Source organism: Danio rerio, chromosome 23, assembly GCF_049306965.1.
Source record: "Danio rerio strain Tuebingen ecotype United States chromosome 23, GRCz12tu, whole genome shotgun sequence".
Lineage (NCBI taxonomy): Eukaryota > Metazoa > Chordata > Actinopteri > Cypriniformes > Danionidae > Danio > Danio rerio.
In genome coordinates this window covers 11,312,336-11,336,704 of record NC_133198.1, presented here as the reverse complement: position 1 = coordinate 11,336,704, position 24,369 = coordinate 11,312,336, and the positions used below count along the sequence as shown (strand labels likewise).

The following is a 24,369-nucleotide window of genomic DNA, read 5'->3' as shown; positions in this document are numbered from 1 at the left end:
CAAGCATACTTTGCTATTTTTATCATGCATATTATGTTTTTTAAATTTTCCATTTATTTTTTGTTTATTACCTTACGTAATATAGTTTGTTATAAGTACCTCCATTTCTGACTAAAAGTATTTTGTTTGTCAGTAAAACCACTTTAATAGCTTCTCTAATTGCCAAAAAGGATGTTCAAATGGACACTGTAGCTTTGTGAAGTTCGTGGAAAGAAAGCTAAATGGTTACTTAAGAAAGAAAGAGAGGATGGAAAAAGCATAATAATAATGCTTGAAAGACTAATATCTTTCTTAAATTCATTTAACAAGCTTCTCTACAGTAACTTTATCCTTAACAAACATTTAGGTTGTTTATTTTAACCATGTAACATGAAGACTACAACATAAAGAGCGTCTTCCTACTTCTCGTATGATGTAACACGCTGAACTGATATCATGCTCTCTCTCTCTCCCAGTATAACCACTTCCTCCAGAATGATACTTGTAATATGGCTTTGCATTTTTAATGTGAACTTTTGGTTTTTAATTTCACTTCAATTATTCATCTGAAGTATGCATGCAATATGAGATGCTTGCAGAAATCACACCGAGTCAAGAGAAGTCAAGGAACGTCCCTCACTTTTCACACCGCTTAAGTGCCAAGTGTCCTTTCATCTCACAGTCGCAGATTTCATATGAAGGAAAAAAAAAGTCTCTATTGGTCATATACGCAAAAGTGCATTCAGCATCACATAGGAGAAGATTAAATTGAGATTTAATGCAGGACTTTTTGCTCATTTCATTCCACACGTGTGATGTAAAAAAAAAAAAATCTGTGGATTTCTAATAATGTTGAAGCTGTGAAATGAAGTCATTCATCGCCACGCTTAGAGCCTCAGACAACTTGCATAAAAATTCACACCATAGAGAATCTTCAAATGACCTGCTTTACATATGTGCGCTCGCCTCAATTTATTCACTAAATTGTGTTTCAGATAATCTCTTGAAGAGCATATACAGCACAAAAACAAGTAATTCAAGGTATCCTTTATAGCATAAGTGCCCTTGTGGGTTAACATTTCTAAAAAAAAAAAAAAAACAGCTACAAAAAACATTGTTCTTAAAACACCTCATCAGCCATGATGAGACTTATTAGGCATCTAGTCATGTAGGAGTTGGAGGATTTCTGTGTCCTGAGACCTTTTTCCAGAGCTGCCATTCGTTATCCTAATGAGCGCCACTGACTTTGGGCTTTAGGGAGCAAATAAATTAAGGACAAACACATGCCTACTCTAATTACAACACATCAGCACCTAACAACACAGTGTGACAGAAAAAATCCTTTTTTCTTCAATGGATGGTTTTAACAAACTCTAGATTTTATCTTACACAAAATGTGCTTGGTTATAAGTACCTTCATTTGAGTGTAAAAGTAGATTTTTTTGTCAGTAAAACCACTTTAATAGCCCTAGAAAGGAGGTTCAAATGACATGGTAACATTATGAGGTTCGTGGAAAGAAAGCTAAACGAGTTCAGTATAAGAGGGTGATAAAGAAAAATGTTGTCGTTTTTGAAAGGAATTAAACATTTTTATTTCTTATTTGTGTATGTGTTTGTCTGATCTAGTCTTGAGTGTTTTATATTGTTGTGGAGGAAGAAAAATGCAGTTAACCTGTCTTTAACCCCTTTATATATCAGCGAAGCTTAAGTCATAGTGTGAAATATAGGTTTAATTGAATGTTTAAACCGTTATTTAAGAGTTTAAGTAAGTTTTTTTAATGGTCCACGTTTAGGAAAACATTTCAAGCACAAACTCTGTAAAAATAAGCATTTGTGCAGATGTTAGATTACAAATGGTATGTATGTATCTCATATATTGTTGTATGTGTATGTACCTGTTTAATGGCTTGTTGGCTGATTGGGGTGATTGATTGCAGGTTTGATGGAGCTGTATCACTATTTTTTAAGTACTCCAATTTGGATTGTTTTACCTGATGAAGACCATTGCTGCGTCCCAATTCGCATACTTATACTACACCCTAAAAGTATGTACTTTTTTGTAAAGAAAAAATATATACTTTTGAGTGTGAAGATTATGCAAGCTTTGGAACATACTACTTCCTCGTTAACAGATCGTTATGTTGCTTAGTTATGAGCCCTGTCAATCATCCACACATCATCCACATTTCTGTCTTCTTTAAGTTCCTACCTTATTGGAGAAGCAGCAGCAAGTTAATCTGCCATTCACAAGTCTTTCATGCAGAGAAATCTCCTCAGGTCTTTGGATAATAATCCATTCATACGTTAAAGTCCAGGCACGTTTTTATATAAGTTCAGTATTGTTGTTGCAGATGAAATATAACACAGAAAACAAGATTTAAATATTTTTTATTGGGCTAGATATTAATCCACAGTCATACAAACATCTTTACCGAAGGCTGTCTACTTGACAGTTGGTTTCACGCGTCAGGTTTTTAGTTTATTTACACTTTTCACGCTCGTTTGTAGTTCTAATTGAATTAATGTCCAACGCACAATGCACTGTGGGTATAATCAGCAGTTAGAGTATAGACGGTTCTACACTTAAAGTTTTGACCGGAAATAGTAAACCACCCGGAAACCTTTGGCATACTCTTTTCAACATACTACGATTTGGGACACACTAATTCTGTTTTCAAATACTATTTAGGATGGATAGTATGTGGATTGGGACACGATTCGATTTTCGATTATGAATAATTAATTAATTAATGACCAATTAATTATTTGTAGCCTACCGTTTAAACTACCTGACCTGCATAGTCATTGTTTCACCCATAAACAAATCATACAGTAAATTAATAAAGGCAAGATACACACATAATTACCACCTGTCAATCACTTTTTTCTGCGGGACTCGTGAATAAGCAGTGATCTGTGTCGTTATAATGGCGTCGGTAAAAAAGACACACAACCAACAGGAACCAGCCAACAGTATCTGACGTGTGCGCTAAAATGACTAAGTACAAGTGAGTGAAAGATTGAAGCAGTCCTCTGACTGCCTGGATCTGCTGTCTCGAGCGCATGGCTGTGTGTGCGTCTGTGTGGTCACGTGATGTGCATTTTCAGAGGTAGAGAGGAAGGAGGGCTGCTCAGAAATGCTACACGCCACTGTGGATGTCAAATCGTTGTCGTTCTAAAATGCCATTTAAAAACAAAGACAGTGTAAACAGGGCCTGAGTGTGTACTTTTTGCGAGCGGATTTGCAACGGGGGCGGGCAGAGGATCGCGATGCCAGTGTTGTCTATCGGACGAACCGTACGTAATATGTGCATAGCAGAGCTTGCAAAACTGTTTTTTTTTGTCGACAACACGACCGTTGTCAACATAACTCCCTGGAAATCCAAAATGCTTACACACCGGCGACTTCATTGAATGAGGAGAGGGTTTAAGTTCTGTCGACGGATCTCCTGCTTCTGCAGTTTAACAAGCACTTCAACAAGCCTGTTTTTTTCCCGCTTGGCAAGCCAAGCTGACGTGACATGGGGGCGTGGCAGCATCGACGACTCTATTTTTTGATTCGATAATCGAAATTAAGCATAAATTTCGATCGATTTCGATTAAAATCATGACATCGATTAAAATCGCTAAAATCGATTTCGATTAAAATCGTGACATCCCTAGTGGTGAGCAAAGCGAGGCTTCATGAAACACTGAAACAGTTGAAGCAAAAGTGTTATGCTGTGTTCACACCAGACGCTGAACACGCGGATAAATCGCGCTCTTCGCGTGTAAATAGCCGCGTGAACATTTGAGTTTACTCGCTTCATTCGCGTGTCAAACCCCGATTCATTCGCGCGTCAAATCCACTTCATTCGCGAGTCAAATTCACTTCAAAACAGACGCGGATTTGCGTGATGGGCAGGGCTTCTGTCTGCCCGGTGACTGTAGCTTCGTTGCTAAAAGGCTAACATGGATTTTATGAAGAAAATAACAGTGTTTATGTACTTTATGAAGGCTGAAAAACAGTGTCGATACGTTTAGGACCGTGTCTGAGTCCACTACATGCTTTCAGAGGTGCATCCAGCTCTGTGAGCTCATAAACTCCTCCAGAAACTGAACCTGGATCACAGAGGCTTTCAACGGTGCTTCTGACTGAGCCAAGCCCAGTTTGATGACTTGTTGTCTGTGTCACCTGGAGGATTTTCCCTGGGACACCATCAACAGGTTCTACGTCACAATCACGCCCCCACAAGAGCAAGCTTCTGATTGGTTAACTAATGTCTGCTGAAGTTCAGATTTTCGAACTCGAGAGATTTGTGCGAAACGCTCGTTAATCGCATCAAACACGAAAAATGCTCAACTCGCCTTGCGCCATTTGCGCAATTCGTGTCATTCATTCGGGCGTTTGCATTGACTTAACATGTAAATCACTCGTTCCACGTCTGGTGTAAACACAGAATTAAAGCTTCAAAACGTTTCGAAACCTCACTCTACAGTGACACCTCATGGTAATTTTGTATGTATTGCACTGGAACAGCTTCAGCAGAGAACAGTTGAGCTAATTGAGGTATTAAACCCCACTTTGTAACAATTAACTTTCAAGTGATTTAGCGGAGCAGTAAAGGTTGATAGTGGGTTCGAAATTCTGGCTGATACAGCTATTTTGAAATGCTTAATATTAGTTTGAAATGCTTTGTTCTTGTATAGTTTTGTTTCAACATTGGTCTGACATCTGAATTAGGGTTGGGCCAATAGATGATGCCGAGCCTGCATTTTGGCAAATGGCATTTAAGAACGAAAATCATCCACATCCACACCGTGTTTTACTTGGCATTTCTGAAAAGCCCTCCCACAACTGAAAACACACATCACGTGACATTTAATTAAGATATTTAATTAATCTTGTCTAATGACTCTGTCTTTTGAATCTGGTAATGTGTCACAGTGTCAGTACACTGCTTCAATCTTTAACTTTTACGCTTGTACTTAGTAATTTTAGTGAAAACCTTAGATACTGTTGGCTGGTTGCTGTTGGTTGTGCACCTTTTTTACCGACCAAGTCTGTCGACCACATTATGACACAGATCACTCTGCCTATTCGTGCCCGCGGAAAAAGTGTCCCGCGGAAAAAGTGATTGACAGGTGGTAATGTGTGTGTTTAACTTATCTTTATTTATTTATGATTTGTTTATGGGTAAAACAAAGACTATGCGAGTCAGGTAGTTAAAATGGTAGGCTACAAATAATTAACGTTATGAATTAATTCATTACTCATAAATAATAAAATTCACCTCCGCCTATGACGACAATGCCATTGTCCATCGCGATGTTTCACATTAGACATTGTACGATGCCAAATTGGTTGACATTTCCCAACCCTATTGTGAACAAATAAGTCTTGTTTTGGTCATAAAACAGGGTTGTTGCTAGATCAGACACGGTTGTGGTTGGAAGTTAACAAGAATTTTTTACATTTCCGATTTATTGTATTTTATTAACTTCTACCTAAACCCAACCATAACAGTACTGTAAAAATATTAATTATTGTTTTACAGTGTTGCAAAAAAGTTGTAAATTGATAGCGTGGCTGTATCCTATCTAGATTACGCCATAAAACAGTAACATTAATAAAATACATAAAATCATGATTTTGGAGTATTTGTACAAGTCGAGATTCAAACCCCAAAGCCATTCGAATCACAGTAACAACGTGTACATGCACGGTCCACTTGATTATATGAGACAAATTTTTTTTTCAGTCACTCAAATATAGATTCGCCAGGGGCCTCATGTACAAAGACTTGCGTGGAAATCATACTAAAACATTGCGTACGCACAAAGCTGTAAATGTGCGTACGCAGAAAAAAATTCAGATGTATGAAACACTGCGTACGCCGAATCTCACGCATATTCTTTTGTACGTCCGAATGAACGTGAAACTGAGCGCAACATGCACGAGCACAAAAACCCTTCCTGCCTCCTCCCCCATATGAATATACCAATGACTCTACTTTGGCAAAACCCAACGAAAAAGCAATGGCAAAAGCAAGCAAAAAGAGAAACTTTGAACAGAATGTGAACTGGAGGTGCTGCTTCCGGAGGTAGACCGGAGAAAAGCGGTGTTATTTGCAAGTTTGTTCTCCGGAATTAACAACAAAAGAAAAAAATAGACTGGGAGAGTTTAGCTGATGCAGTTAACACAGTTGGGTCTGAACATCGCACTGAGTGAATTAAAAAAGAAATAGTGTGGTTTATAGATGTAAAATGTTGCAGCACCTTTAACAGTCTCAGTGGCACAGCTCGTAAGACGCATGTCATCATGTTTTGAAACGTTCGAGCATGAACTCGTTTTGAAACCAGCGTCTGATGAACTCTTTCTTCTTTTTCCCCCGCTACATATCAGATTTTGCCAACTATTTATCACGAGAAAGACAAGTAGGAATCATTAATAAGTTTGTGCATCATATTTTATTTGCACATTTATTGAATGGAAATGTTTCTGATTCACGCATACAAATTCATCTTTAGATAGCAATGTGCGTGCAGTAGATAGCTCAGATTACATTGGGAAAACAGGCGACCGCTGCAGATTGTGCTTTAATGTTTAGCTGGTCAACTGTATGGTATGGAAACCTTATATACCTGCTAGATGAACCTGTCTCATTTACCTGCCATTGCAAGGCTCAGACCCTTTGTAGAAAGAAATTTAACACAACTGCTGTATAAATAAAGCTGGCGTGGAGCTGCGCACATTCCCACGTTCAGTTCATCGTTAGTAAATCCAAACGTGAGCGATTCTGAGCGTGAAACCTGGCGTATGCAAAGTTTTTGTGCGTACACAGCGTTGATACATGAGGCCCCAGGTCTTTAGATTCGCATGCTTTGAATCGCTTTAGTCACGTGACCAGGTGTTTTTAAAACACTTTAGTCACGTGACCTGGGTGTTTTGGATCATGCTTTGATGCAGTGTTTCGAAACACTTGCGCTTCGGGATCTCGACACTGTGTCGAAAAGTTTCACGTCAGCCGTTCCAAGTCAAATATTTGAAAGGTGAGTTTTTTTTATTTTTTATTTTGATGTCCTTTTCATACAGTTCCTTGTTGTTTATACGATTTAACCCTAATAATCTAACACATTGCACAATTAATGTTAAATGAACTGCTGACTATAAGCAGGAAGCAGCCAGGTTCATAGTTTTTTTAGGGTCCCCAACATATTACTGTTGTGGTCTGCACTATTGTTTTTGTTTTTGTATGTGTTGTGAGAATTAGCATGCATGTGCGCTGTCATGTTGATGAAGAGGTTTTCTGTTTGCATGTTTTGCATGTTCTCTTGGTCACTGTAATTATAGGATCATTCTAACTGCTTTTTAATAGGCTTCATGGCATAGTGTAAGCAAAGTTTTAGTAAATGTGTGTTAGAAATGTTAGCAATGCCAGCTTGCACATAGTTGGAAGAAAGCAGAGACTATTATTGTAGACCAGATATGCCCAAACTACGGCTCATGTGCTAAAGTTGGCCCATGGTAACCTTTGACTTCTCGCATCTGAGAAGAGAGGGACAATGACAGGGATTTATTTATATATCCCTGTTATACCACGAGTTATTTCTTTTTACTGTAATAAATTCATTGTAAGATGTAAATGATGCATAAGGTGATGCAATTTAACTAATGTTTGCTATCAATTTTTGAATATAATGAAATAAATTAAATGCAGCTTTAATGAAATGCAGTTTGCTTTATTTACCTTCAGCCCACAACCCTCTGTCAAGTTTGGTTTGGGATTTAGTCATCATTTACTCACACTTTATGAGTTTGTTTCTTCTTTTAAACATAAATGAAGATATTTTGAAGAATGCTGAGAACCTGTAACCATTATCTTTCATATGATTTGTTTTCCTATTATGGATGTCAATGGTTAAGTTTTCAGCATTCTTCAAATGTTCACTTGCAGTGTTGGAGAAAGTTAATTTTCAAAGTACTGCATTAAAATATTGAGTTACTCCCTTAAAAAGTAACTAGTTGCTTTGTTTAGTTACTTTTTATGGTAATTACTTCACTTTTGAGTTTCTTTTGCATTACTTTTTATTACCTGGCTGATGCTTGATTTCTTTCAGAACTAGTTTTTTTTTCTTTCTTTTCTAACAGAGGAGCTTTGCAATTAACAATGAACTGTACCATCTACATCTTCATTTACCCTTAAAAAACACATAAAAATATTTTAGGATAACCTTATCTAAAATTTACTGTCCCCAGAGTTATACTGTATATGCCCTATGTACAGATTATTGAAGTTTAAAGGAATGTGTTTGCTAGTTTAGTATTATTTCTCTTGAGTAAAATCACTGTCCATTGAGACTATAATCCCATTTTCCTTTTCTTTGATGCGTTCATAATAATGAACACATTATCTCATTGACTGCATGATTCATTGTGACTACTTTCATTTTAATTCAGCATTTTATTTTTAAAAAGCTTATTAATTAAACTTAAAAGGTAACACGTTACATTTAAAAAGAAAAAGTAACTTATAACTCATTACCTTATTTTTTTAATGTGTTACTTGTTACTTCGAAAAATAATATTGCTATGCAACTTGTGATTTTTATTTTACCCCCAACACTGTCCATTTGTATTCAAAAGAAGAAAGAAAGTCATAAATGTTTGGAACCACTTGAGAGTGAGTAATTAGTGAGTTAGTGAGTACATTTGAATTTTTAGGTGAAAACAAAAAAACGTAAAAAAAAAAAAAATTATATATATATATATATATATATATATATATATATATATATATATATATATATATATATATATATATATATATGTGTGTGTGTGTGTGTGTGTGTGTGTGTGTGTGTGTGTGTGTGTGTGTGTGTGTGTGTGTATACATATATATATATATATATATATATATATATGTTTACATTATATTAAAACAACTGTTTATATTTTCCAAAACAACTAACCACAGAGTTATAGGAGCAGATAAAATATTAACCTGAAAGCATTCTTTATATTTTAAATGAGGAAAAAAAAAAAACGTTCGAGGTTACTAAAGTAACCCTTCGTTCCCCGAGGAGGGGAACGGAAGCACTATAAGTGGATTTGATTGTAAAATCCACGCATTGGGAGGTTCGGTTCAGAAGCTACTCGTCTGAAAGAGTATTGAACGGGCCAATTAAGAATGAATTGGCAGCGCAGGCCTGCGCAGGTGAGCGGCATAAGCAATCAACTGAGTATATAAGCTCACCTGGCGCCAGCAGACGCTATCCTTTTTAAGCTGAAGAGACTTTCAACAGCTAAGGGACAGTCATTATGGCGACGGAGTATAGTGCTTCCGTTCCCCTCCTCGGGGAACGAAGGGTTACTTTAGTAACCTCGAACGTTCCCCTTCGGGGGGAACTTCAGCACTATAAGTGGATTTGATTGTAAAATCCACGCATTGGGAGCCCATTGAAAGCGCCATAATGACTGCACCTTACCAACACCCCCGATGAGGAGATAGTCAAGCAAGCGTGACGCACCCACATCATGGGGGGCGCGGTCCTCCAACGTGTCCCTGGCCCTAATTTATCCTACTTCAACAGAAGTTTTACGGATTTATATATATTTTTTGGGAAGTCGTGAGCATCTAGATAATTCTAGGAAAATACGACAGTACGTTGGGAAGCGTGCAATCCCGATAGGGAGGACGCTGCGGAGGCCATCCGTTACCCAAGGGGGGATAGATGGCAGAATTTACATATGGACTAGCCCTAAAAAGGGGGAGTACGCATAGCAAAAGAGTGGTTAGCGGGGAGGGAAGACACGGGTCCGCCCAGGGGGGGGGACTTAACCGTGGCTGAATAAGCATATGGGATCGCCTAGTGGGGACCACACATAGCAGGCACCTTTACCCAAAACGCGGACTGACCAGCGGGCAGACCTACAACGTAGTGGGCCAGCAAGTGACTCCTCCGCTGAGTCAGTGCTGGGGGCCACGGAGGAATCTGCAGGGCTCACCTGACGGGGAACTTTACTGACAGATAAAAAGGCGCACGTATCTCCGTGTTAGGGAAAATGGCGCAGCAAGCGTGTTTCAACACCCTACCGAATTGTTCCCTCAATCACCAAGGGTTACCTAATACCCTTGAGGAAACCGGCTCCACTCGCAGATTGTAAAACCTTGCAAATTTGTTGGGTGTCACCCAGCCCGCAGCTCTACAGATGTCTGTTAGAGGGGCGCCGCGTGCGCGCGCTCGAGAGGATGCGAAGCTCCGAGTGGAGTGCGCACGCGCTCTCGGGGGACGCGGCTCATCTCGGCTCTGATAATGAAAGAAAGGCATCCACAATCTAGTGGGAACTTATTTCGGTACGGCACTTCCCTGCTGCCGACCGCTATAACAGACGAAGAGCTGCTCAGATGATCTAAACTCTGAGTGCGGTCCGGATAATACGCAAAACGCGAACTGGACAATAAATAAGGGCTGGGTCTGCCTCCTCCGAGGGCAGCGCTTGCAGGCTCACTACCTCGTATTAAAACGGAGTGGTAGGAACCTTGGGCACATATCGCGGGCGGGGTCTCAGGACGTGAGAGAAGCCAGCCCAATTACAGGCACGAGTCACTGACCGAAAAATGCCTCCGGGTCCCCGACCCTCTAATCGATATCAACGCGACCAGCAGAGCTGTCTTCAGGGACAGAAATATACTGAGTCGAGGATCGAAGGGATCTGACGCGGCTTGTGTAGCGAGGGCGAGATCCTAAGAGGGCATGAGAGGGGGCGGGGTGGATTAATTCGCTTAACGCCCCTGAGGAACCGGATGATGAGGTTATGCGTTCCCACGGTGCTGCCAGCCACCGCGTTATGAGAGCGGAGATGGCAGCCACGTAACCTTGAGTGTGGAGGGCGACAGCCTGCTCTCCAACTTCTCTCGGCGTAAAGAAAGCACAACGCTGATCTGGCAAATTACGGGGGTCTTCTCAGCGAGAGACACACCATTCAGTGAATAGACTTCACGTCAGGGCATAGGCGCGCTCGGGGAGGGGGCTCTAGCCCGAGTGACGGTATTAGCCACCGCAATCGGAGGTTACCTAAGTCTTCCTCGCGTCTAAAAATCTCCAAAGATCAGCGAGGGTGCCAGGTGGTGCCCTGTCCCTGAGAGAGTAGGTGCTCTCTCGAAGGGACTGCCAGGGGAGGGCTATCGCGAGGGAGAGCTCTGACATCCAGGTCCGGTTGAGCCAGAGGGGCGCAACCAGCAACCTGTTCCTCGTCCTCCCTGACCATGCACAGTAACTGCGCGAGCAGGCTCACTGAGGGAAACGCGTATTGCGCGTGCCCCGAGGCCAGCTGTAAGCCAGTGCATCCGTGCCGAGAGCACTCGGTCAGGGAAAGAACAACTGGCAATGAGCGATCTCGGGGGAAGCAACAGATCGATCTGGGCTTCCCCGAATCGCGCCCATATCAGCTGAACAGACTCGGGGTGGAGTCTCCATTCTGCAGGACGCAAGGCTGCCGTGTGAGCGCATCGGCTGCACGGTTGAGCTTGCCTGAATATGAATGGCGTGCAGCGATTTCAGCCGCGGATGACTCCAGAGGAGCAGACGGCGGGCGAGCTGAGACATGCGGCGAGAGCGCATACCCCCTACACGGCTGATATACGCCACCGCCGCCGTACTGTCCGTCCTGACCAGCACGTGTTGCCGCTCCAACACCGGAAAAAAACGGTGGAGAGCGAGGAACACTGCCAACAGCTCCAGGCGATATGCCAATGCAACTGGTTACCTTTCCACAGGTCCGCAGCCGCATGCCCGCAACGCACAGCCCCCCAGCCCGTGTTGGAAGCGTCTGCTGAAACGACAACAAGACTGGACGCCTGTTCTAGAGACACCCAGGCCTGTAGGAACGAGGGGTCGCTCCAAGGGCTGAGGGCGCGGCGACACAGCGCAGTAACAGAGACTCGGTGTGCGCGCGCGTGCCATGCGCGTCTGGGGACTCGATCGTGAAGCCAGTGCTGAAGTGGTCTCATATAGAATAATCCGAGCGGCATGAAGCGGCTGCGGATGCCATATGCCCCAGGAGCCTCTGAAATAGTTTCAGTGGGACCACTATTTTACTGTCGAGCTCTCTCAGACAGTACAGCATCAGCTGAGCGCGCTCTCCGGAGAGGCGCGCTGCCATGGTGACCGAGTCCAGCTCCAGCCCGAGAGAAGAGATCCTCTGCACGGGGGCGAGTTTGCTCTTTTCTCGGTTGACCTGAAACCCCCACAGGTGGAAGTGCCAGAGCACTTTGTCTCTGTGCATAATCAACTCTGTGCATAATCAAAAGAGAGGGCAATTCAGCCAGTCGTAAAGAAATTGAGTATGCAGATGCCCGCGAGCCGAAGGGGCGCTGAGGCACCCTCCGCGGGCTTGGTGAGGACCCGCGGAGACAGAGAGAGCCCGAAGGGGAGGGCTTTGTATTGCCAAGCTCGACCTTCAAACGCAAACCGCAGAAACTGTCGGTGGCGAGGAAGAGTGGAGACATGGAAATACGCGTCCATCAGGTCTAATGCTGCAGACCAACCCAGAGGACGAACGCACCGGAGGATGCGCTTCTGCGTGAGCATTCTGAACGGCAGCTTGTGCAGGCAGCGGTTCAAAACGCGCAGATCTAGGATTGGCCGTGACCCACCGCTCTTTTTGGGCACGATGAAGCGTGGGCTGTAAAACCCGCTCTCCATCTCGGCTGGAGGGAGCGGCTCGATTGCATCCTTCGCCAGGAGGACAGCAATCTCCTCTCGCAAGACAGGGGCGGACAGGGGGCTGACCCTGGTGAATACACACCCGTGACTTGGGGGGCCGTTTCGCGAACTGAATCGCATAGCCGAGTCTGATTGTGCGTATGAGCCACCGCGAAGAGCTGGCCCGCGCTAACCAGGCAGGCAGAGCTCTCGCTAATGGACTCATCGCTACAATCGCTGACGTACCAGCAGTGGGGCAGCGCGGAGTGGGTGTGCTGATCCGGGAAGCTCGCGGGTCCCACGGAAAAGCTGGAGGTGAGATATTTGCTCTCACTCCAAACCCGAGCTCCGGAGGGGAGGCTCGAGGGGTGGGAGAAAGGAGACCGTCCTCCCAGCGCTCGTGAGCCACTGGCGAAACGCACCGAATCTGCAAGCTAGAAAGCATAGCGTCCCAGACTGGCAGATTTCGGGCTGTCACATCTGGGGAAGTGAAAAGTGCCCTTTCATAATGTTTTCATGGCAGTAAAAAGTGCCGTTGGAAATGGGGCCCCGCCCTCCAGCGGGGAAAGAGCAAGTTCCCTCTTCTCCAGATGGCCTGTCCCAGGGGCGCTTCGCGGTCCGTTGCCGGACTTAGCGGCGTTCTGGGCAGGGGGGCTGCCTGCTTCCGAGGTGCCCGACGCGCTCGCTTCGCCTGAGGCGTGTGCGGGGGCGGAGAAGCTCTCGTAGGCGGGCGCCTTCGGCGAGGAGCAGGTATGAATGGCACGGCGGGCGGAGCGGGCTACGGACCGCCGATAAGACATCACCCACCAACTGCTCTCTCACCGCCTTGAATTCCTGGGTGAATTCACAGACAGTGTCGCCGAACCTGGCTGGGGATATGGGGAAGTCAAGAAAGCGGACTTTGTCGACTTTGCGCATATCAGCCAGGGGTGGCGCTCCTGGACCACTAATGTGGACATCGTCCTCCCCAACGCACACGCAGCGGACTCAGTAGTCCGAAGAGCTAAGTCGGCGGCGGTGCGAAGCTCGTAAGCCTGGGTTGGACCCACCCTCGTGCAGCTCGGCCAGCGCCTGCGCTTGGTAGCGCTGGTAGGTGGCTATCGCATGCAAGGCGGAAGCAGCCTGGCCCGCAGCTATGTAAGCTCTAGCTCCGAGGGAGGTAGATAACTTACAGGCTTTGGATGGGAGACGAGGCGAACCCGCCAAGAAGAGGCGCCGCGCGGATTTACCGCCATCGCGCACTCAACCTGAGGAAACGCCACATACCCCCTGGCTGTTTCACCGTCAAGAGTGGTTAGGGTGGAGGAACACGCAGCACGAGCAGAAAAAAGTGCTTTACAAGACCGCGTGAGCCTACTGTGCACCTCCGGGAAGAAGGGAACGCCCCTCTAGTCGGTCCGGCCGCGGAGCTGGGGGATAAACCATCTCCAACCCACGGCCGAAGCAGCCCGGGAAAGCACGGCTAACATGTCCGTTTCAGGATCCGTAGTGACAGCGCTCACCAGCCCGAAGGGGGCGAGCGGGTCTGGATCATCGGACAATGAAAGCCCACCCTCCGATGCCGCGGTGGACATCTGGTCTCCGGTGTCATCGGGCGTAAAGGCTACCATCTGTTAGACGGATCGCTTCCCCCGCCCGAAGCTTGGATGGAGCGCTTAGAGGAGCGGGAGGTCCGCGGGCCCGTGGGCGACGGATTATCTCTCGCTGAAACCCTCAGATCTGCCCGAGTGCCCGCTGCAGAGCAGGGGACAACTGGGGTGGTTCGCCCTTTTGCAAAGGCTAACCGCGATCTTGCGCAACAGTCATGGCATCGCAATGACGACATGAACTGCCCGCGAGCAGCGCATTAACATGCTGGACCCCCAGACATGTAACACAGTGCCCGCGCCCATCATCCGAGGACAGGAAACCACCGCATCCAGAAACGCACAGTCGGAGCGCCGTCCTGATTAGGACGTGCTGCACGACTGTGTTGCTCTTTCTGTGAAGTTTGCAACTTTATACGCACCGCTCTGGAGGACCGGACCCAAAGAACGCCAGGCAAGGGAGAAACCCAGCTCGACCGTCTGCCACTGCGTGTACACACTCTGGACCGGGAGAATGCTCTCGTTCGCTCAGAATCGCTGGTCACAGCAGGAGGAACCCTCATCGACTCGATCAGAAAGTCTCTGAAGCGAAAAGGATAGCGTCTGCTGGCGCCAGGTGAGCTTATATACTCAGTTGATTGCTTATGCCGCTCACCTGCGCAGGCTTGCGCTGCCAATTCATTCTTAATTGGCCCGTTCAATACTCTTTCAGACGAGTAGCTTCTGAACCGAACCTCCCAATGCGTGGATTTTACAATCAAATCCACTTATAGTGCTGAAGTTCCCCCCGAAGGGGAACATGCGTTATGTATGTGACGAAAAAAGTCTGAGTATTTTGATAAAAAAAAAAAAAAAAAAAATTTCATGGCAAGGTTGACATTTGCATTTAATTGCTATATTTTTATATGGCTGTTTGCTTGATAAAAGGGTATATAGTAAAATTGTGAACAACATAATTTTTCTGCTAAATTGTACTCATGTTGTTTATTTACACAACATTTACATTCTGTTTATATATTCACCCCTGAAGCAGCTCTTTCCAAAAATCTTAGTAAATACTTAATAGCAGTAAGATGTTTACATGACAAGAGCAGACATTCTTACTTCTGTTTACATGCAACAAGCGTGTTTGTTTTTCTTTATTTTTAAATTATTCACATAACTTGCATTTGCAGGAAACTGCTTTAAACTACATAAGATGCTAGACACATTTCCATAAAAAAATACATTTCCATTAATGGTTATTCAGCCCCATTATGAATATTGGAATAACTGTGCTTCATCAGTGTCTTTGCACTGTGTCTGGATGAATTAACATAGCGTAAACTGCACATAGAGTTGTTTTGACAGCTGAGGAGGGAAAACTTAAGAATAATGTCATGGAGTTCATTAATGGAGTTGTGTGAACAACATGTAGCTGTCACTGTGTACATAAACATGCGTTCAAGGTGTTTTATGCATGTTTGTTGCGATTAAAATTGGTGTACAACACAGAGTTCAATGTGATTATGGTTGCTTCGATTGTTTTGACGCTTGAATTTACTACGGTAGTTTAATCAAAGATACTGTTTTTACACGAGGTTAAATTAAAACTAATGTTGCCAAAATTACATTATAATCGCGTCACAAGAGTGCTTGTGAACAAAGTCTATGTTTTTAACTTCTCTTGCGTTAAGAAGAACCACATTTTGGGAGCCTGAAATGACAAAAACCTGACTTAATGGATACTGTAACCTCATATGTGACTCTGGTCTTATGTTGCACAGGTATATATGTGGCAATTGCAAAAATATATTTGTACATACAAAATTATATATAAAATTGAATACTAATTTTATTAGTATTTTACAAAACATTAGAATATTAGTAAAAATCATGTTCTATGAAGATATTTAGTAAAATTACTACTGTAAAAATATCCAAACGTGCTCTTTTTATTTACTTTCATGTTGTTGTCTGTATATAAAACCTATAGGCTTACTGGAATTATGTGCTCCAGTCTACCACAAAAATCCAGTGAAACAACAAAAATCTACTTAAACATATGCTTGACTGCAATTTGACACAAAGGCAATATGATGGCAACAACTTTTGTTCCTCTTCATACTAATGATATTCACAGAGATGTATAATCACAGATAATGACTTAGTCCCTTTATTCATCAGGGATCACTACAGCGGAATGAACCGCCAACTTATCCAGCATATGTTTACACAGCGGCAACCCAGTACTCATGCATACACACTCAGGGCATACTCACACTATGCTATCCGAAGCATGCCCAGCCCCGTTTCCCGGATCGTTTGAGAAGTGCGAGTGCTCTGAATCTGGCTCAGGCGCGGTTCAGTTGGCAGGCCTCAGCCCTGTTGGAAGAGGTGTTCACTTGGGCTTTGGCACGGTAAGCTTGTAGTGTGAATGCAAAGTGCGCCTGAGCCCGAAACTGAAGACGAGATGTGACTTTTAAGAGACTGTTTCATATGGATTTATTAATTATTCTTAGTGTTCTTAGTGCAGACCGTCAGGGGAGACCGGAGAGGGGACAAGCATGCTTAAGCCCGGTTTAAGGCAACTGTACATAGTGTGAGTACGCCCTTAGTCATACACCAATTTAGCTTATTTATGGCTAATTTAGCTTATTTAATTCATCTACAGCAGGGGTTACCAATCCTGGTCCTGGAGGGCCGGTGTCCCTGCAGGATTTAGCTCCAACTTACCTCAACACACCTGCCTATAGATGTTTCAAGTACACCTAGTAAGACCTTGATTAGCTTGTTCAAGTGTGTTTGATTAGGGTTGGAGCTAAAATCTGCAGGACACCGGCCCTCCAGGAACAAGTTTGGTGACCCCTGATCTAGAGTATAGATGAACAGTATACATCTATTTCCATATAGACAACTTTTCTGCATGGTCACTCTATAGTTCACTTTGTACGTTGTTAATGCTACTGTAAATGTTCGAGTGCAGTGAAGCATATTTCCAGAGAAGCAATTATAAAATTTAAGGTAAAAATATGTGTTCAGTAGGGGTACAACCAGGGTTGCTTGATTGTGGGAAAAATCATAATCACGATTCTTTTGTTCATAACTGTAATCATGATTGTTATAAACGATTATCAGTTGAAGTCATCATTATTCGTCCTCCTGTGAATTTATTTTTATTTATAAATATTTCCCAAATTATGTTTAACAGAGGTTTTTTTTACAGTATTTCCTATAATATTTTTTTCTTCTGGAGAAAGGCTTATTTGTTTTATTTCAGCTAGAATAAAAGCAAGTTTGAATATTTTGAAACCTATTTTAATAGCTCAATATTATTAGCCCCTTTAAGCAATATATATGTTTGATTGTCTGCAGAAGAAACTACTGTTATACAATGACTTGTCTATTTACCCTTATTAAGCCTTTGAATGTCACTTTAAGCTGAATACTAATATCTCGAAAAACATCTAGTAAAATATAATGTACTGTCATCATAGCAAAGATAAAAGAAATCAGCTATTAGAAATGAGTTATTAAATCTGTTATGTTTAAACTGTGCTTTAAGCATCTTCACTGTATTTTTGATTTTATTATTGATTAATAATAAAAACAGTCGGCAGCAGCAGGAATATCGGACGCTGTCACTTTAAGAATAATGCGGCTCTGATATGGTTTCTCTTTCACGTGTCTTTTGATTCACAACTTGTTAGTTTATTACACAAATGAGGGTTAATATAAATAATCACTAAACACCACGCTCTGACACAAATGTGCATGTATTTGACCATTAAAGCGCTCACATTAAGATCGCGTTAAATGTGTGTGTGCTCTGCTGTCCGAGGCTAAGCGCGGTGCTCGCGCGCAAACACACACACACACACGCTACCTGTCCGAGGCTAAGCACGGCGCGCACACACACAACAGCACGTGCTCTTTTGCGCTTTTAAAATTATGAATGATGCGCATCCCGTGCTGCAAAAGTTACATTACAGCACGTGCTTTTAGTCATTTTCACTTGGAACTGAGCTTTGCAGAGGCATGAGTTTTCACATGTGTACAACTGGAAAGGGGGCAATACGTCATGGAATAATCATTTAGCTTGATTAATGGTTTTTCATAATCGTTAAAAGCCGAAATCGAAATCGGATTTTTGATTAATTGCACAGCCCTAGGTACAACGATTCTTGGTATGTCATGTGATCAGCGGTTCAGATTACGGATATTGGTTTGGTTAAAAAAAAGCAACTGCAACAAAGCAAATAAGTTCTGCCTTTGTATGCTTCTGACTACCTTTTACATGCATTGCATGTGCAAGAACCTGTCCAATTGCCTCCTAGTGTAGGCGTATTAAAAGCAAACTACAAATGGTGATTTTTATTTTTTTTTGTCATCTTCCTATTGGTCGATTCCCGCTCCCATCTACTCCTGTTAATATTTAATCCTAAATCGTCCCAATCCCATGATAAATAGCAATGATGACTCCCATCTCGTGGAATTCCTGAAAAAATCTCCTCCTCTACACCAAACATGGCAGGGAAAGTAATTAAAAACATGACCTGGAAAAAATTAAATCGATTACTTGACTTTTCGATTAATCACCCAGTCCTATTTTGTAGAGCGCGCCCTCGAGCTGATTTGTCTTGTGAAATGTGCAACAAAATGTACATGAAGCAATGTATTCACGTTTTGCAAAAATGTGAGCTGATGAACATATTTCGAATGACCCTGGGCTAATGAGCCATTTGAAAAGTTCATGTTTAGTAGATCATTGTCTTGTAAACATACTCTTAGAGGCCTTAGAAATTCATGAAAACAAAACTCTTGCATCTCTGTTCTTGTGTAATTTGTGTAATTGCTGTCCATAGAAACAGGTTGTATTCATCAGCTTTCTTTCAGTTGCTAGATTGGTCATCTCACCTGTTGCTAAACACAATCCAGCTGCTCACCGAGCTGTTCATCATTTGTCTTTCATTTAAAAAAAAAAAAAAAACGCAAACATCGCATGCAGAAGAAAAGAAAAAAAAGCCAGACTTCAGCCATTACGGTAATGCAATAATATTACTCCGACTGCACATTTATCCCAAATCTCTGTCCTATCAGCGTCAGCTCACAGCAGTTCCTCTGTCGGGAATGGTTTTGATAAGCTGTCTTCTATGCATTTGCTTAAACTAACATGTCACAATGAGATGCAGTTGTCATTTGTTTTGATGTAAAGTGCCTACAGGCAAAGGGACAGAGTGAATGATGATAATCACAAATCTTCGCGCCTCTGTGTATTGGTTCCCTCACCGCAGCTGCCAGCCTCATTTGCTATTTTGATGATGTGCTTTGGTTCCCGTAGAGGCCACTCTTTGGTTGGAGAGAAAAGAGAAAGCAATTGATAGGCTGTTATTAATGGCGCTGTGTTTCAGACTGAAAGCTTCACTCGTCACCACCTGAGATTAATATTGCGAGGGCCACTACTACTGTGTCTCCAAGTCGGGCCGTGCTCATCGCTGTATCTCTCCATTTGCTGGGTGTCAGTTTTGACAGCTGGTGTTAGTAGGTCAGTAGGACTGACGGATATATTTATTCAGTGATATACTGAGATTGTTCAGTGTTTCATGAATGTATTTACAGTGCTTAGAATATATGAGTACAAATCTATCTTTTAAATTCATATTTTCAAAAGGAAGCTATACAATATTATATTTGTGCATACACTTATAGATTAGTCAGTACTGAAGCCAAATCTGGAGCTTAACTAACGGCATAACTTAAGATAACGGTCCAAAACCTTGTACATCTACATTTTTATGTTATAGAAAAATATGAAATACAAATTTAAAAAAAGGAAAAATCTAGAGAAGCAAAGCAATCTTTTGTAGGTTGCAATTTATTATTGCAAAATTTTGCTTGAATTTAATTGTATTATCTTTCAATTTTTGAGAAAAAATTGTTTGAGAAATGGAAAAAAAAATATTCATTTTCAAAATGGGGTGTACTCAGTTATGTTAAGCACTGTATACCCATACAGTTAAGGGCAAAATGATTAGCCCTCCTGTGAAATTGTTATTATTTTTCAAATATTTCTCAAGTGATGTTTAACAGAGCAAGGATATGTTTAATGTATTTCTTTCAATATTTTTCTAATGGAGGAAGTCTATATTTCAGCTAGAATAAAAACAGTTTTTACATGTTTAAAGAACATTTTAAGGTCAAAATTTTTAGCCCCTTTAAGCTTTTTTTTCGATTGTCTACAGAACAAACTATCATTATTAAGCCTTATCATTATCATTATTATCATTGTTAAGCCATTAAATGTCACTTTAGGCTGTATAGAAGTGTTTTAAAAAAAATATCTAGTAAAATATTATTTACGGTCATCATGGCAAAGATAAAATAAATCAGTTATTGGAAATGAGTTATTAAAACTATTATGTTTAGAAATGTGTTAAAAAATCTTTCCATTAAACAGAAATTGGGGAAAAAAATAAACAGGGCTAATAATTCAGGTTGGCTAATAATTCAGACTTAAACAATATATATATATATATATATATATATATATATATATATATATATATATATATATATATATATATATATATATATATATATATGTAAACTAGTGAATAATAAATGAACAGGTTTCATATTTCAGAATTTACAGTTTTTTCCTGATATTTTATGGTTGTGAATTGTGCATTTTTATCAAATTGACTATTACTGCACTAAAGTTTTAGTGGTTTGAAACAATATATTGTATAATAAATAATATATAGAGAACTAAGTCTATAAAATAGATGAAAAACAAAATACTGGCAGCTTATTGCCAGCCTTTGTATCATAATTTACCAAACCAGACAATATATCACATCAAACTATTTAAAATGTCAATAAAAGTCAAACTTTAACATCAAAAGTAATAATGTGACATTTTATATATTAATGAAAATGGTTAACGGTGGTTTGAGTGAATGAATGATTAACTGATCATTCTCAGTGCTGGGTTGTGAGTGGAAGAGCATCCGTTGCATAAAGCACATGCTGGATAAGTTGACAGTTCATTTTGCTGTGGTGACCCCTGATTAATTAAGGGACTAAGCCAAAAAGAAAATGAATAACTGATGAGAAAAATTGTAATTTTAGCAAAAAAATTAAAAATAAATAAATAAAAATTCATAAAACATGAAGTTTGACACAGAATTTTGACCTAGTCACCTCAACATTTAAAGTACTTTCGTTTTCTCTCAGTGTATGATCGAGAGCAACACATATGCATTTTAATTCTGGGGCTGATTTAAATGTTGACGTATATGTCCATAAGTGTTCTATTTTTACTAAAGCTTTATTTTAGTAAATAATCAAGGGTCGTTTGATTATTATCAGTTTTATACCGCCTGCATTTTGTTTTACAAACACTTCTATAGGGCTTACAAGTTATACTGGTGGTGTAACAAATATGATAGTTTTGCTAATATTTGATTCAAATTTTCTCATTTAATAGATTCTCCTCATATGCTTAAGATTTGCATAAAAACGAGGTACGTTATTCAAATTGCACTGCTAGTTGAAGTGAACTTGTTAAAGTAAGCGTGAATATGTACATACTTTTCCCCTTCTTAGTTGTAGTTTTACAAAAAAAAGATATTGAGAAGAACAATTGCCAGTAAAGTTACCCAAACTGCTTTCTATAATTTTTACCCTATTGGGACAATACAATTGGTTGGGACAGAATAAAACTTATTTTGCCTACTATTTGTAGTATTTAATAGCAATTTAAAATCTCCCTTAATTATCTACAACAAGAAACAAAAAGAAGAAGGTTTTGACTGCATATACTCTGTGGAACAATGAGTATGTCTAAGGCTCGGCCATACAACAACCACAGATATATTTCAGCAGCTGATGTGTGACACGATAACGTACAGCTTTGCATTATTACTGGTGACAGGTAATGCCTGAGATATAAACCTCATGTCTGTTGTCCTAAGACGCATCAATTATGTCAGGTATCCACTTTTTTTTCTTGTACTTGAATGTAAAACGGCCCTCCTATGAATTGTCAGTCACTGAAATGGCCCTCCTCCAATTTGAGTTTGAGACCCCTGCCATAAATAGTAAGGAAGCTTTCTGTTAACTAATGTATTTTTTACATTGGCATGGTTACAGTTTTGATTTTGTGAACATTTTTGCAGTGTAGCTAGATGGATGAATGAAGGGTTGCATGCTTTTTATACTGTATACACACTCATACACATGTTGGTTTTTCAAGTTTTATGGGATCTTAGGCGTAATGCTTTTTAAATTGTACAGACTCTATAATCTGTCCCCTTCTCTAACCTTAAGCCTAAACCCAACCCTCACATAACTCACTCTGCAGCCCTACATTTCCATAGTACTTCATTCAGTATTATTTATGAGCCTGGATTCCTCATGGGAACAGAACACGTCCCCACAAGTTCACAAATTACAGTTATTACTATACTTGAGGCGACATTTGTTTCCCACAATGTGATTAATACCAGGACCACACACAAACACACACAAATCATTCCATGAAATCTTAAACAGTGAGGTTATTCTGCGTTATAACATCAAAGCTGTAAACATTGCATTTGATATGAACTGACTTAATAAGAAAACAGCATGAAAGAGATAAAATCGATGATTTAAATCTTTAACTACACAACAGCTTTACATGACCTTACATTCATGTCAGGGTGTTAAACATAAGCAGTGTTGTATTAAGCATGTCCACACACTTGGCTTGAACATCATTATCAGTGGATTAATTGATTATTTCTTTCAGTTTCTATTATTAAAATTCAACTTCTAATAGAGCGTTGCATTCCAGTGTCAGCCTAACCAAACTTTTCAGCATTAAAGCAGCTGATTTTGCATAAATCCTTGGATAAGTCACACCTGGTGCCATTTATATCTGTGTCCTTACATTAGGGGCGTAATAGATATTCATCTCTCGCTTCAGCCTCATTTCACGTGTCATCCACCCTGTAAAATAAGGAAATAAATGAATACAAATATAACATCTGTCCCGCTAAACTGCGCTCAACTGCTTGGTAATTGAGAAAATCAGTCAGGCCGGCCGGCAACACAATAATCCCTCTTACACCCTGCAGAGGATCATCAAAACATAAACCAGCAAGATCTCACCCACGTATTATACAGAATAAAGGTGTCGTGCCATGAAGACGTCAGCTAACTAACCTATAAATGCGAGATTATTGAAGAGTAGCGCATTTCTTTGTGGTGAATGCACTATGATTGAGTGTGTTTCTTGTCGAAATGCTGTTTTTTTGTTTTGATGTCTCTCGTGTTTCTGTTTTCTCAAGCACTTCGGGGCATCATAATGCATTTTGTTACACTTGCTATTGACAGAATGTTGTCCTCAGGAGAGAAAAATACTTCCAAGTCAATTCAGGAGTACACTTAAGCATTTTTCTATTATGTTTGGCATCTCTTTGACATCAGCTGCATTCGTCCATGGTATTTTAATAAAGATTGATTTTAGCTGGCAAAATTTAAAAGATTTTGTAGTCTAGTTTTAGCCAATGGAATGTTTCATTTTGAGCTGTGTCATTTTTTTATAATTATTTTTTTGGAGTTTTCACCTTTAATTTTTGATAGGACAGTAGAGAGTATTGACAGGAAAGTGTGGGGAGCAGGGAGAGGGGCAAGATCGGCAAAGGAACACAAGGCGGGAATCGAACTCGGGATGCCGCGAGCACCGGAGTGCATGTGTCGACGCACTAACCACTACACCACTGGCGCCGACAGCTGTGTCATTTTTAATCTGATTATCAGAAATATTTATAAATAAATGATGATTGTAATTTCCCCAGAATTAGTATCATCAGATGAATTTGAAGATTTCACTTCCCCTCGCACTTCAGTTCCAGATTTTCCGATACAAATGTTGACAGGTATGGCACTTACACGTCACAAACTTCAAAATGGAACATGAACATGCGCAGGCTGGATGAATATATGCACTACCTGACAAAAGTCTTGTTGTCAATCCCAGTTGTAGGAGCAATAATAACTTGACTTCTAGTTCTTGACTACTAGTTCATTTGGAAAATTGGCAGAAGGTAGATTTTTCCCATGAACTATCTGCTGAACTGCATCCCTGTAA

General features: G+C 41.1%; 1 protein-coding gene across 3 annotated transcripts in view; it reads left to right on the top strand.

Annotated features, from left to right (window-relative positions):
* Positions 1-24,369, top strand: part of cntn3a.2 (contactin 3a, tandem duplicate 2) — a 212,462-nt gene that overhangs the window by 2,381 nt on the left and 185,712 nt on the right. Inside the window, exon 1 of one of the 3 annotated variants that reach the window (XM_073939892.1) lies at positions 6,839-7,011. The exons of the other annotated variants lie outside the window; for them this stretch is intronic. The gene's annotated coding sequence lies outside the window, so the exon portion shown is untranslated. Of the gene's footprint in view, positions 1-6,838; positions 7,012-24,369 lie in introns of those variants that run through there. 3 annotated transcript variants of the gene reach the window in all.